Raw genomic sequence first — 14796 nt, forward strand, 5'->3', positions numbered from 1 at the left:
AGCATCTCCTAGCATATCTTTTTTTTTTTTTTTTTTTTGTCTTTTTAGGGCGGCACCTGCAGCATTTGGAAGTTCCCAGGCTAGGGGTCAAGTCCGAGCTACAGCTGCCAGCCTACACCACAGCCATAGCCACGCCAGATCCGAGCCACTTCTGCAACCTACACCACAGCTCACGGCAATGCCAGATCCTTAACCCACTGAGCGAGGCCAGGCATGGATGCCAGCCAGATTCATTTCCACTGAGCCACGATGGGAACTCCTCCTGGCATATCTTATACTGCAGCTATGGTGCTGGCTGGTGCCCTCGGCTGGATTCCAGACTGGTAATTTTCCTAGGGAGAGGGCTGTCTGTTTATCTTTGAAGTCTTCAGAAGGCCCAGCATAGGGACTGGCACATGTAAGACACATGTTGACTGGATTCTATTATCATCACCAGTAACGTGGAGTATTTGATAAATGGCATCGTTCACAATTAGACTGATAACTGTGGCTGAAGCTACCTTGGTATTTCGGTTAAGTTTTCCTCGGCAAAGCAAAAGAAAAATCATCTTCTCTTTCCCCAAATGTCATCTTGGGGGAAGTACAAGAGACAAACCTATTTGAATAAGACCTTCAAGTGATTTGGGCAGAGGGCTTTGGACTTCCCCTGCCCTAAATGGAAGGGCAAAAGACACAACACAAACGAAAGAAGTAGAAGGGTGCGTGGTGAGAGCAAGTGAAACTAGGCCCCTTCAGGGCAGTTCTCTGTGGAGAGGCAAGAATTTGGATTCCCCTAAAGAGCAAAGTGCAGACAGCCAACTGCCACTCACTCAGCCTATTGCTCATCCAGCCTCACTGAGCACCTGCTATATGCCAGGCCCTGTGCTGGGTCCAGTGGGGCACAGGCAGGGGTTTGGCCTCATGAACACAGCACTCACCGTGTAAGGGGATCTCCTGCAAAACCCTGGAACATTCAGCTGCCAAATAAGTGCCATGATACAAAACAACATGAAAATTCAGCCTGGAGGAAAAAGAAAGGACTTCCAGAGGAGGCTAGCATCCAAGCTGGCTCTCTCGGATGAATAAAGGGCCACCCAGGCAGAGAGCCCAGCACTGGTGACTATGTACAATTATGAATCAAGAAGTGTGCTTGTGGTGAAGCTGAAATGTAGAATCTGGGGCTGTGGACATGCTGGGTGAGAGAGCAGAACTAAGGCTGGTCGCCTTGAGTCCTGGGCAAGGAGCTTGGAGCTGACTCTGAGAAATAACAGGAACCTTGGACGGCAAAATGAATCAGTTATACACATAGGCATATCCACTCCTTTTCAGATTCTTTTCCCATATAGATTGTTACAGAATATTCAGTAGATTACTCTGTGCTATAGAGTGGGTCTTTGTTACTCACTGATTCCATATACAGCAGTGTGTCTCTGCCAATCCCAGCCTCCCAATTTGCCCTTCCCCCTAATGTTTCCCTTTTGGTAACCCTAGTCTGGTTTCAAAATCTTTGAGTCTGTGTCTCTTTTGTGAATAAGTTTTTTTGCCTCATTTTTAAATCAGATTCCACATGTGAGTGATATCATATGATATTTGTCTTTGTGTGATTCACTTCACTTAGTATGATCATTTCTAGGCCCACCCATGTTGCTGCAAATGGCATTATTTTGTTCCTTTTTATGTGGCTGAGTTATATTCCATTGTGTATATGTCCCTGGATAGCTCCTTTTTGTGAAGCATCTGTTCAAACCTTTCATCCACTTTTAATTTTTTACTTTCTTTTCATTTTTTATTTTTTGGCTGCACCCATAACATGCAGCATTTCTGGGGCCAGGGATCAAACCCACACCACAACTATGACCAGAGCCACAACAGTGACAATGCCAGATCCTTAACCCACTGAGCCACTGGGGAACTCCATCATCCTTTTTTTTTTTTTAATTGAAATTTGTTCTTTTTGTTTGTTTGTTTGCTGCACCTGTGGCATATAGAAGTTCCCAGGCTATCACAGTTGCACACTGGAAGTACCTATTCAATACTGGATCCTTAACCTTCTGTGCCACAGGGGAACTTCCAAGTTTAAAACTTCTTTACATGGTTCTAGATACCAATGGAAACTCTGGAGGTAATTTCAGTCAGAGATGATAAAGCCTGAACTGGGATGATGGCAGTGGCTAAAGAAGAGCAGAAAGAGTCTAGAGACCCTGAGGGCCCAGATTAGGTAGGATGTGGTGGAGAATAGGGGCTGCAGCCATGGCTCAGAAGAAGCACTGAAGAAAGAACATGAAGGTAACTTTTCCCTAGAAACATTGCCACCATGTAAGACTTAAAGACTCTGCAGAGGAGTTCCCATTGTGGCGCAGTGGTTAATGAATCCGACTAGGAACCATGAGGTTGCAGGTTCGATCCCTGGCCTTGCTCAGTGGGTTAAGGATCCAGCGTTGCTGTGAGCTGTGGTGTAGGTCGCAGATGTGGCTCGGATCCTGTGTGGCTGTGGCTGTGGCGTAGGCTGGCAGCTGTAGCTCCGATTGGACCCCTAGCCTGGGAACCTCCATATGCCGAGGGAGCAGCTCAAGAAAAGGCAAAAAGACAATAAATAAATAAATAAATAAATAAATAAAGACTCTGCAGAGAAGACCTACTCAGTCAGTAGAAAATGCAGAGTGGGAGGAATTGCCTGCTATTTCCAAACCATGGCCTGAAGGTTGGCATGGGCAGTCTTAATGAGGACCAGGGCTTCTTTATCAGCTGGAGAACTTGACTGGTGCTACAATAACACTGCCTAATAAGCTTCCCCAGAATTCCTTGGTGCTGCAGTGGGTTAAGGATCCATTGTTATCACTGGTATGGCTCAGGTCGCTACTAAGGCTCAGGTTCAATCCCTGGCTGGGCAACTTTCGCATGCTGTGGGCATGGCCAAAAAATGGAACAAACAAATAAATACAAAAACTTCCCCCTAACTCAATCCAATACACCAATAATCATTCAGTATCATGTCCACCCGTTTGCAGGCCTGTGTTGGGCAAGTCAATGACGGTGCTCCACGTGTCTCTCATTCTCAAGGGACTAGTGGACAACAAGACGTTTTTAGGAGTTCCTGTCCTGGCGCAGAGGAAACAAATCCGACTAGGAATCAAGAGGTTGCGGGTTCAATCCCTAACCCTGCTCAGTAGGTTGAAGATCCAGCATTGCCATGAGCTGTGGTGTAGGTCGCAGACACAGCTCAGATCTGGCGTTACTATGGCTGTGGCTTCGAATGGACCCCTAGCCTAGGAACCTCCATATGCCACGGGTGCGGCCCTAAAAAGAAAGAAAAACAAAATCGTTTTTCATGTTTATGATAAAAGCCACACGGTGCAAGCCCGATCACAGAAACTCATTTCAAGGCTCGGTTTGAGTCACATCGGCTAACCCCTCCATGGACAATGCAAGTACCTGACCAGTCCTCTACCGGGAGGGGGGGTGACTCTGTGCCAAATAATCCAAACTATTATGCCAAAGACATCTACCCCAGAGCCAAGAAAATAAGGATCTTTACTGATGTGGTTATGGTGGCAGACATCTATCACTGTATCTGCCCCATGCCCTCCCCTTCTTTTAGAAATAGCCCTTTCCTCTTTAATCTGAGAAGTTTTCTACTCATCAATTCGAATCATATGGCTCTACTTGGAAGTATCAGGATTGCTGTAAAACACTCCAGCCCCCTGATGGTATTGACTGATCCAGGGGAAGGTATCTGCCCTAACCAGAGCCACTAAAAAACCTCCCTCTGGTTTTTCATTTTGAGAACACAGCCCTCTCCAGCATGGAAGTCCTGGATGTGAGGACAGGAGCTTTGGTGACCAGGCTCCTCACTTTGGAAAGGAAGTTGGTGAGAGTGAATGAAGTCCATGTGCAGAAAGATGGGGAGAGGGTCCTAGTGGCCTCCCAACCCTTGGTTCTAATGGTCCCATCCTGCGTTTAGGTATCTGAGACCTGTCAGGGTGCTTCCAACAGAGTCTCCTCTTTGTCAGTGTTAGAGTGGCTTCATGCAGGGGCTCCTCAACAAATCTATTTCCCCAACACAGTGCCATCGGGGGAAGAATGTTGGCTCTACTGAGAACATTCTTGAAAAATGGTCAGGATTCAAGTTTCCTGAGAAAGGAACACTGTTCATAGTAGCGTGGGGTGAGCAGTTGCTGTCGTGAGGTGGATGGATAATGGGTATCAGGTGTCTCTCCCTTCCCAGCATGGAGTGGTTGTCTCATGACCTCCGTCCTTATGGTTCATGGAACCCGCCCAGTTCTGGGGGTACAGTTCCATGTGGTCTGGGTAGGACTGTCCTTGGCCTTCTCCTCCTGCCCCCTCTGCTCCCCGGCAGTGAAGGCACTAGAGCCTCCCCTTTCTAGCCTAGGATTTGCTCCTGTAATGATCTTCACCATCTCCTAGACCAGCAAATCTGTTCCTCCGTACTGGATCATTCTCAGCAGCAAGATAAACATTTAAGAATTCCTCTCCTCTTAAAAGAAAAAGGAAAAAAACCTCCCTTGGAGTTTCCATTGTGGCTCAGTGGGTTAAGAACCTGACATAGTGCCTACGAGCTCACAGGTTCCATCCCTGGCCTCACTCAGTGGGTTAAGGATCTGGTGTTGCTGCAAGCTGTGGCATAACTTACAGAGGTGGCTTGGATCTGGTGTTGCTGTGGCTGCGATGTAGGCCTCAGCTGCAGCTCCGATTCAACCCTTAGCCCAAGAATTTGCTTATGCCACAGGTGCAGCCCCGAAAAGAAAAGATTAAGAGAAAAAGATAAACAAAAAAACTCCCTTGACTACAGCAACTACCCACATTTGTCTACTCTTCAAAAGAATTTTCTACATTTTCTCTCTCCATTTCCTCCCACCTTATTTGCCCCCACTCCAATTAGCCCTTTATCCTTACTCTTTCTCCCAAACTGTCCTTGTCAAGGCATGACCTTCTTTACCCCAGTCAGTGATGAAGAGGAGGGCATGAAAGAGCCTTCTAAACTCTCTTTCACACCTAACGGTGTAGCTGGGGCAGGGGTGGAGCGGTGTGGTCTGACCCAGAACATAGAATTCTGGGTTCTTCTTTCCGCCCAATCTCTATCTCCAGCCTACCTGTCCTCTGACCTCCAGATTCGTACACCCAGATGCCTACCTCACATCCGCACTCGAATATCTAATAGGCACTTCCCATTGTCATGTCCAAACCGAGCTTTCAGTGTCCCACATGCCTCCCCGTGGTGTTCCTCATCTCAGCAAATGACATCGCCATCCACTCAGTCCCAAACTCGTGGGACCACGCTCGTCCTCGCTTGCAACCTCACTCTCCAAGTCCACTGTATCAGCAGATCCTAGTAACTCTACCTTCGAGATAGGTCCCAACGGGGCCCACATCTCACCACTTCCACTGCTGGCGATCCTGGTCCAACCTCCCTTACTTCTTGCCTGAAAAATGCAGCGCCCCCAGCGGCTGCCTCGGCTATAGCCAGCCTTCTGGCCCTGCAAGTCTGCACTTGTCCGGACCGTCAGTTCCCCCCGCTTCACTTTGCACTCACCGCCCCCCACCTTCGCTCAAGCCATCATGCTCTCCGCCCACTCTCTGCTTGCCTCTGTCCCCCAACCACCAGCTATAGCAGATCACGTCTCTCTCCTGAAGAGGCCCAGCCTGGCAGCTAAATCAGAGCAAGAAGGTCCTCCAGGAGTGCCCCGAGTCCAAAACAAAAGTACCTGCCATCTGGGTAGAAGATGAACCGCTTCTGAGAAAAAACCACAGCTGTGCACCATCTTCCCCATCAAATACCACGGTATTCTGGCAGGTATACCAGCAGGCCGATGATAATTGTTCCTCTCATGCAGCTGAGGGGCTAGGTCTTTCCAAGGACATTTAGCATCAGAAACCTGGAAGCCGTGGAGAGAGATTTTTGTATCCATTTCTGACTCTCATTGTCGAAAGTGATGATGGAGCTGGAGCTTAAAATGTGGTGTGGTGATTTAGACCAAAAGTGCGGATTACAGAAGTGTGATGTTTCGATGGCTCTCCATGTGACACAGACCACATGCATTCTGAAATGCAGAGTTTCCTTATAAACACTTGCATTAAAGGTTGCAGAGAGGAGGCTTTTCTCCTCCAGGCCATTGAGATGCTGCCCTGTATAAAGAAGAAGGCTCTCTGGGCCTGGCTGGGGACAAGGAAGTTGCTCGTGGAGAAGGGGCTGTCCCTTGGTGCCAGTGGAGGAAAGCTCTTTTGGAGCCTCTGTGTCAACATTCTGCCTTAAGAAATGAGAATCGATGCCCGAGATCACATTTTCCGGTGAATTTCCTTGCAGAGATGAGGTTTACACAAGTGACTTTGCTTGCCTCATATTTAAACACTTGTTACACAAACCTTCAGAGTAAAAAGTAAAAGAAATAACTACCAGGGCTATGAAGATGGAATAAGAGTTCCTAACTGAGACCTTGCCTTGAGGTTTATTGGAATGACCTGTGCTCTGATGAGGCAGTACCTGGCATTTGTAGCAGACAGACTTATGCTAGATCTGGGTTTTAGGACAGTTTCAGAGCAGAAAATCCATTTGACTTCTGTGTATATGTATGTGTCATAAAACATGCATAACATAAAATGTGTCATCTTACTTTTTTTTTTTTTTTTTTTTTTTTTTGCTTTTTAGGGCCGCACCTGCATCACAGGGAACTTCCCAGGCTAGGGGTCAAATCGGAGCTACAGCTGCCGGCCTACACCACAGCCGCAGCAACTCGGGATCTGAGCTGCATCTGTGACCTATACCACTGCTCTTGGTAACACTGGATCCTTAACACACTGAGCGAGCCCAGGGATCGAACCCACATCTTCATGGATACTAGTCAGATTTGTTTCCACTGCACCACAACAGGAATTCCCTCACTTACCCATTTTTAAGAATGCAGTTCAGTGGAATTAACAACATGCACATTTTTGCACAGCTGTCACCTCTGCATCCCCAGAACGTTTCCATCATCCCAAATTAAAACACACCCGTTCTTCCCTCCCCACAGACCCTGGCAACCACCATTCTACTTTCTGGGTCTATGAATTTGACTGTGCTAATTACCTCTGATAAGTGAACTCCCACAGCATTTTGTCCATTTGTAACTGGCTTATTTCACTTAGTATCATGTCCTCAAGGTTCATCCACCTCTAGTCTGTGTCAGAATTTCCTCCTTTTTAAGGCTGAATAATATTCCATTGTGTGTATATATTTTGTTTATTCACTTGTCAGTGGACAATTAGGTTGCTTCCACTTTCTGGCTATGGCCAGTAATGCTACCAGGAATATTTGTGGGCAAACATCTGTTGGAGTCCCTGCTTTCAAGGCTTTTGGATATAGTATAGCCATAAGTGGTATTACTGGATCATATTCATTCGACTTTCTTTTTTTTTTTTTTTTTTTTTGTCTTTTGTTGTTGTTGTTGTTGTTGCTATTTCTTGGGCCGCTCCTGTGGCATATGGAGGTTCCCAGGCTAGGGGTCCAATCGGAGCTGTAGCCACCGGCCTACGCCAGAGCCACAGCAACGCAGGATCCAAGCCGCGTCTGCAACCTACACCACAGCTCACGGCAACGCCAGATCGTTAACCCACTGAGCAAGGGCAGGGACCGAACCCGCCACCTCATGGTTCCTAGTCGGATTCGTTAACCACTGCGCCACAACGGGAACTCCTCATTCGACTTTCTGAAGAATATGTTCATTGGCAAAGAAGACTAACTTTTTGGAGAGTGGGAAAGCAAGAAAAGATGGAAATGATGTCAAGATGAACAAATAATTCTTTTATTTTATAAAATAACAGAATACATTTTATTTTGCTGATTTTCCTCTCTCTTTCTCTTTCCTTCCCTCCTTTCCTCTCACATGCACACACAGACACACATGCATACAACTACTTTAATGTATTAAGAAGCTAGATCGTTAAGAATGGATAAGTCATGAGGTCCTACTGTACAGCGCAGAGAACTGTATCCAGTCTCTTGGGACAGACCGTGTTGGAAGATAATATAAGAAAAGGAATGCTTATATATGCATGACTGGGTCACTTTGCTGCACAGCAGAAATTGACACTGCATTGCAAATCAACTACTATTTTTTAAATGTTAAAAAAAAAAAGAAGCTAGATCACGAATTGACTATAACGGAAAAAAATGTTATTGGCATCTCTGTACGTACCTCAAAACGAGTTCCATGTGGTATTGCTAGTGGTGTCATCTAGGACATGAGGTACCTGAAACAAAAGCTAGATTCTTATGAAACTCTGGGAATGAAAGTGTTGACAGTGTTTTACAAGCAAGCTGACTTTTGACGACTTTTCTGCATCCGTACCGTCAGTGATCTTAGTATGAGAGGGGAGACCCATAAGCTAGTTTGATTAGCCCTCAAACTAAAGATTAAGTACTGGGAGTTCCTGTTGTGGCGCAGTGGTTAACAAATCCAACTAGGAACCATGAGGTTGCAGGTTCAATCCCTGGCCTTGCTCAGTGTGTTCAGGATCCAGCGTTGCCATGAGCTGTGGTGTAGGTCGAAGATGCGGCTCGGATCTGGCGTTGCTGTGGCTCTGGCTACAGCTCCAATTAGCCCCCTAGCCTGGGAACCTCTATATGCCATGGGAGCGGCCCACCAAATGGCAAAAAGACAAAAAAAAAAAAAATTAAGTACTGGGTTAACTTTGGGCAAATTGAACCATATAAATTGGAAGATATCAACCTCATTACTTCACAGCAGACTTTAATGTCTATTTACCACTTGGAATTTGGGGTTAGTAGATGCAAACTATTGCCTTGGAATGGATAACAATAAGATCCTGCTGTATAGCACTGGGAACTCTATCTAGTCACTGATGATGGAGCATGATAAGGTGAGAAAAAAGAATCTATACATGGATGTGTGACTGGGTCACCTTGCTGTAGAGCAGAAAATTGACAGAACACTGCAAACCAGCTATAATCAGAAAATAAAAACCATTATTAAAAAAATAAAGTTTATTTACCAAATAGTTTGTTTTAAGAAGCTGGAACTTTACCCATTTTATGTAGGGTCATGATTTAAAATACTTATGTATTATATTTTATGATTCTGTCCTGTTTGAAACCCTCTTACGGCTTCCTTTAACTCTGGAAAAAGATTTCAAACTTTACCCTACCTACAAGAGCCAGGCTGTCTGGGCCCTGGCCCCTTCCACCCAGTTCCGGCCCTCCCTCCTATTGCTCACCCCACTCTGACCACACTGGTCATCTTGCTTTTCCTGGTACACAACGGTACCCACCGTGCCCCTCAGGGCCTCTGTATTCGAGGTTTCACGCTACTTGGAATCCTCTCCTCCAGGTATTTGCATGGTTCTCTTCCTCACCTTATTTACTTCATAGCTCTTACTTATTTGTTTGCTTATGTTTCTATTGTCTGTCTTTCCCACTAGGACGTAAGCATCCAGAGGGCAGAAGCCTCTCTTTTCACCACTGTAACTTCAGCACCTGGAACATAGTGAGCAATCCTTCAATATTTGGTGACTGAACACTTGAATGAGTGGAGAAAGGCTGTTTGAGCTTTACAGAGAGACAGAGTCTTGATGACAGCATTCCAGCTCCTGGATCCAGCCAGACCTGCACCAGCTATACTACTGGACTTTTCAGTTATATCAATCTAGACCTGAGGCAGACAGGAAGGGAGAATCTATATTCTGTGTTCGGCAGCCAGCTGGCAAGAGTGGAAAAAGCCAGCCTGGCCACTCTCCGAATCTGTAATATCAGAGATGTCTCCCAATCAAATAATAGCAATATTAGGTATGTTTTGAGAACTACTCACCTCCCTGCTCCAGAAGAGCAGCCTTAAAGGACCTCAAATAGGACTTTGACCCTCATGAAGGGGTCCTCCACCCACTCCCCACTGCCCCCTCTCCCCCAGCTAAGAGCAGGGTAGGGAAGCAGCAGCCCCTCCTTTGCCGGCAAGACTTTGAAAGTTCAGCTTCAAGCACAAGTGAATGTAGTATTTTTCAGCACAATATGGACAAGGCCAGCTTGGTTTCCTCAGCCCCAGAAAGGGTCCTCCCTTTACACAAAGTGCCACGGTGCTGCCCCTTCCTTGCCCCTCAAGACGCTGCCCAGTGGACAGGGAGGGAAAAGACTCAGTCCAGACCAAGATCAAGCGTTATCGTCCTTCATGCCCCAAGGCTTCTGGAATACTCTTCCCCTCACTCTGCCTATGCTGCCTTGAACCACACCAGGAGGCAGGAAGAGGTTCCTGCTCCACGGGGAAACCCCTGCACCCTGGCCTGAGTCGGAAGTCACAACAGCGTCAGCTGTGACCGGATCTTATAAACCAGACCAGATTTCCTCTCGTCACAAAGCCACTGTGTCTGTGGTTTTTCTTTTTCAGGGTACAGCTGTAATTAGTGCTTGGGAGTCCAAGGCCACAAGGGTCCAGAGAGCAGGGGCCCAGCTGTATGGCACCCCACTTTCCAGCAGGAACACAGCCCAGCTGAGAGTAAGGCCATGCGCTGGAAAAGACATTCTGAGACCCGGGTGCTAGTCCTAGCTCTGCCGCTAAGGTAAATCCCTTCACCTTCCAGAATTCCCTACGGGTTCATCATGATAACACCTGCCATGCATAGATGCTGTGGGGATCAAATGCACTAGTCAAAATAAGGGTCTTTCACCAACTCAAAAGTTCTGCGTCCTCTGAGCCGCTTCAATGTGCTCTAGTGACTCTGGGGTCTTTCTGGTTCAGGTTTCTCCTAACACGTTCCCTCCTTTACTCCTTCACCACACACTTTGCTGTGACATTCAGTAGCTTTGCATCGCCTGGAGCTAAGAGTCCTGATGCTGGGAGTTCCCAGGTCTGGTTTCCGGGCCTATTTTCCACACTGGGGCCTCAGTTTTTCCACCTGTAAGCTAAGAAAGTCAGACCAAGGCATTTCCAGATTCTCTCCAAGCTCCCTAAACTCTTCGATCCTTATCTTAGATCATTAGAAGGGCTTACTAGCCTCCTAAAATAAGTTGAGCAGCTTCTACTCCTAAAAAAAGGGAGGTGGGGGGGTGGGAGAGAGATGAAACAAGCTGGAAAAAATGTTGGGAATTTGTGAAGCTGGGGGAGGGGGACATGTGTGTTCTCTATTCTCTTTAATCTTGTGCATGTTAAGATTTTTCAAACTGAAAAAAGGTGCACATCTTTTTTTTTTTTTTTTAATAGAGGCGCCATTGAATTTGAGCATCACTATGACCTTTGTTTTCTGGCTTTCTCAAGAAGTAACCAGCCTGAAGAAAGGGTACCTTCCAAAGGAAACTCCCTTCCTTTGTCATCCTTCGTATCCCCATCTCCGTGCCTGCCCCAGACAGCTTCCACAGTGGCTCCAACATCAGAAAAGCTTGGGGGATTTCCAGAACCTTCTGTTCCCACTTCCCATTTCTGAAAAGTTTTGAACTATCGCATATGTAAAGCAAAGAGTCACAGACAGGGGAAAACTCAAGTTTTTGGCCAACTTAGGGGCTTTAAGGAAGCCTCGCTGTGGGGCTGCTCGCAGGAGAACTGTTCATAGTTCAGGGTCACCTGCTCAGTTCTTCCCTCAACCAGAGGGAACTTGAAGTCACTCCCCTTTTCCAACCTGGCTAGGCTGGCAAGCCCAGTGGAAGTTACTGCCCCCACCCCATCCCCGGGGCTAAGAAAAGCCTCTGCGGGACAGGCCTGCACCTCTTCCTGCAGGAATAGAAGGGCTGGCAGGACTGCAGGGACTCAGACAGAACCCCTAACAGAAGGAGGGCAACTCTGATCCAACTGCCATCTCTGGCTCTGCGCCCTCCCTGCCGGCCAAGCCTGCCAGCTCCTGCCCATAACCGCTGATTGTGGGTCGACCTTGAGGGGCTGTGCTCTTCTTCACAGCCCAGGAGGGCCGCCTTTCCAATGACAGGACTGCAGGGAGGTTTTCCAGACTCTCCAGATGGTGCATGCAGGCAGACAAGCCTCTGGGGTCACTGGCAGCAAAAGTACCAGTTCAGGTTTTACCATATTCTCTCAATGGTGTGTTCTATGTAAAAACAGCCACGAACTTAGACCTGAATAACTTAGGTTTTTTATCTGGTTTGGGGGGGATGGAGGAAGAATCCCGTGTCTAGTCAACATTATTTCATGGACTGTTTACCAAATGCCAGCTGAGAACCTAGCTCTGAGCTGGTGCTGAACATAAAGAGAAATCAGAGAAGTCCTGCCCTCAAGAGTTCCCAGATCAGAATAAGTAGCAACGAGACGATAGCAAAGCTGTTATCAAACAAAATAGAAAGTAATGAGGGTTAAGGAGGCACATAAGATGATACAAATATGTTTATAAGGGAAAGATGAATATTTCTTATCTAGAATGTGTCAGGAATGATGCTGGGAACTTTGCAACCCCCGTCTCATTTAAAGTCTGTAAAAGTATTAACTCTATTCCACAGGGGGGATCTGATACCCAGACATTGACAGGTTACACAGCCAGAAGCCGCAGAGGCAGGAATAAAACCTAGGACTCGCTGACTCCAAAATGCATAGATAACATCCTACTTAGAAGGTTTTCTTCAATTCACATATGTCCATGAATAAATAAATGCAAACATCTGTTAGTTCTATTTAGCACAGCAAACAAGTCGAGCATCAGTCTTGTCACTGATTCTGAGGTACTGGGGCTTCGCTGTTGCTGGGCACCCGGAGCCAACCTCCATAGGCCTCTGCAGAGCGCCACCTCGTGTTTTCAGGTGGGACTGCAGCAGAAGAACAGAAGCCTTTGCTTCTTTGTTTAACATCAGAGTGCAAAGTGCTGCCGTAAAGGTTACCAAAGATTTTGCCTGGATTGAGAAAACCAGAAGCTCCTGGCAAGTGGCAATAGCAACTCCTCACGGGGCAGCACCTGCAAATCAGAGTGGCTGCGTCTGTTTTGTTTGCAATCTTTTGTATTTTAAGGAATCCCTTGTCTGTGACAGCCATTTGGTAGGCACTGGAGACTTGAGTTGCTCACGGTCCAGTGAAGGAGACAGCCAAGTGCATGACCACGGTACTCCTATGTGCCAAGTGCTCTGATAGGGGGGAAAACAGGGAAAGTTGGAAAGGCTCCAGTGAGATTGCAATGGAGCTGACACTTTAGCATATGTAGGAATTTGCCAGGCTGAGAAGGAGGTACAGATAGATGGTCGAGGAAGAAGGATAGAGTGGGAAGAAGAACATGGGCTGGAGGGAACTGCAAGTTCAATATAAACCAGAGCCCACCAACCAGCAGCTCAACAGCCAGAGGAAGAAAAGCAAGCAGTGGACAAGCGCCAGGTCATAAAGGGCGTTAAGCCTGGTTAAACATTTTATGCTCCAAGAGGAGAAACATCATCCCAGGAACTGAATCTGATATTTGGATATTTGTAACAGCTCAAGTGGAAAAAATCATGGAAAGCTGCATGTTGGACTGGCCCGCTAACTCCATCCCCATTTCACAGATGGGGAAGCTGAGGCCCAGAGAAGCAGTGAGACAGCAGCAAGTTCAAGTCAGGAGCTCCGTTATCCTGCCTCCCAGCGCTACGCTCCCTTCTTGTTCCACTCACTCTGCACAGATATGACTGCCACCCCTGCTGCACTTTAAACGGATGAGGGGAGCAAGACAGCTTGCGGGTGAGTGACTGGTCCACAGGGGCCACGCTGCCCTGAGAGAGAAAGGAATGGAAGAGCCTGGCACAGCAGAGGAGTCTCAGAGAAACCCCGCTGGTCTGGATTCCCTCCAGCTGAGCTCAGCCAGCTAAGTGTGAGCGAGGCCACACAGCCCTCCTCTCTGGGCCTCAGGGCTGGCATTGGGAAAAGTAGTAACTCCACTAGACTCACTATTTGCAAACTGCTCTGCAGGGCAGGAGGTTGCTGCAGAGGTGCCTGGAGGACTCTTGTGGGGGATGGGAGGCATGAAAGGATCCGGCTCCCCGTTTTCCCCAAAGCCCCCACTTCCATCAGAGCACCCCTATGTTTGTGTCTTACATGGGGGGTTCCGCATAGGAGTTCAACTGGAAAAAGGGCTCTCTTGCTAAAAACAAACAAACAAAAAAAGCCTCACCATGAGACTTAGTGACCTCTAGGGCTTTTCCTATACCACTGCTTTATATTCTCGTGAAGGATTTATTCAATAAGTTCACCAGACAGGCATTGAACACATACTGTATAATGACAGGTCCCATAAACCTGAAGATAACCACGATGAGCTTTTCCTCCTAATGGGCTTAAAATCTGGCAAAGGAGACAGTATGAGAAGGGCACCCATGCAAATCATGAAGTAGGGAAGGATTTTAAAGAGGCAACGGCATTTGCACTGGACTTTGAAGAACACGTAGGAGCTGGATCTCCACGTCCAGTGTTGCTGGACTAAGCAATTTAGACCAGCTCTCCTGCTGAGGCCGGCTGGAACACCTGCTCAACACAAGTGAGGCAGCAGCAAGGTAGGAAGGCAGTAAAGAGGATACAAGCTGGCGAAGAAGTCCAGAGAGGTGAGTCTAAGCTTTGGGGGCTGTTTCTCCCAGCAGGGTAGTTACTGATTCTCCATGGTCCAGCAGGGAGGCTATAAGTAATTTTGATGTATCTACATCATGATGAAGATGGGCTTACCCCAAAATTCAAAGTTGATGTGAAATTTTTTAAATGAGTCAGTATAATTTTCCAAATTAGCATAATAAGAGGGAAATGAAAGGATCAAGTCCATAAGTGCAGCAAAGCTTTTGACAGAATGCAATATCCATCTTGGGTTTTATTTTATTTTATTTTATTTTTTATTTTATTTTATATTTTGTCTTTTTGTCCTTTTAGGGCCGCA

The sequence above is a fragment of the Sus scrofa genome, chromosome 7, assembly GCF_054392235.1.
Source record: "Sus scrofa isolate SSC_HxYL_T2T_F1_AM1 chromosome 7, Sscrofa_HxYL_maternal_Yorkshire_Landrace_v2.0, whole genome shotgun sequence".
NCBI classification, from domain to species: domain Eukaryota; kingdom Metazoa; phylum Chordata; class Mammalia; order Artiodactyla; family Suidae; genus Sus; species Sus scrofa.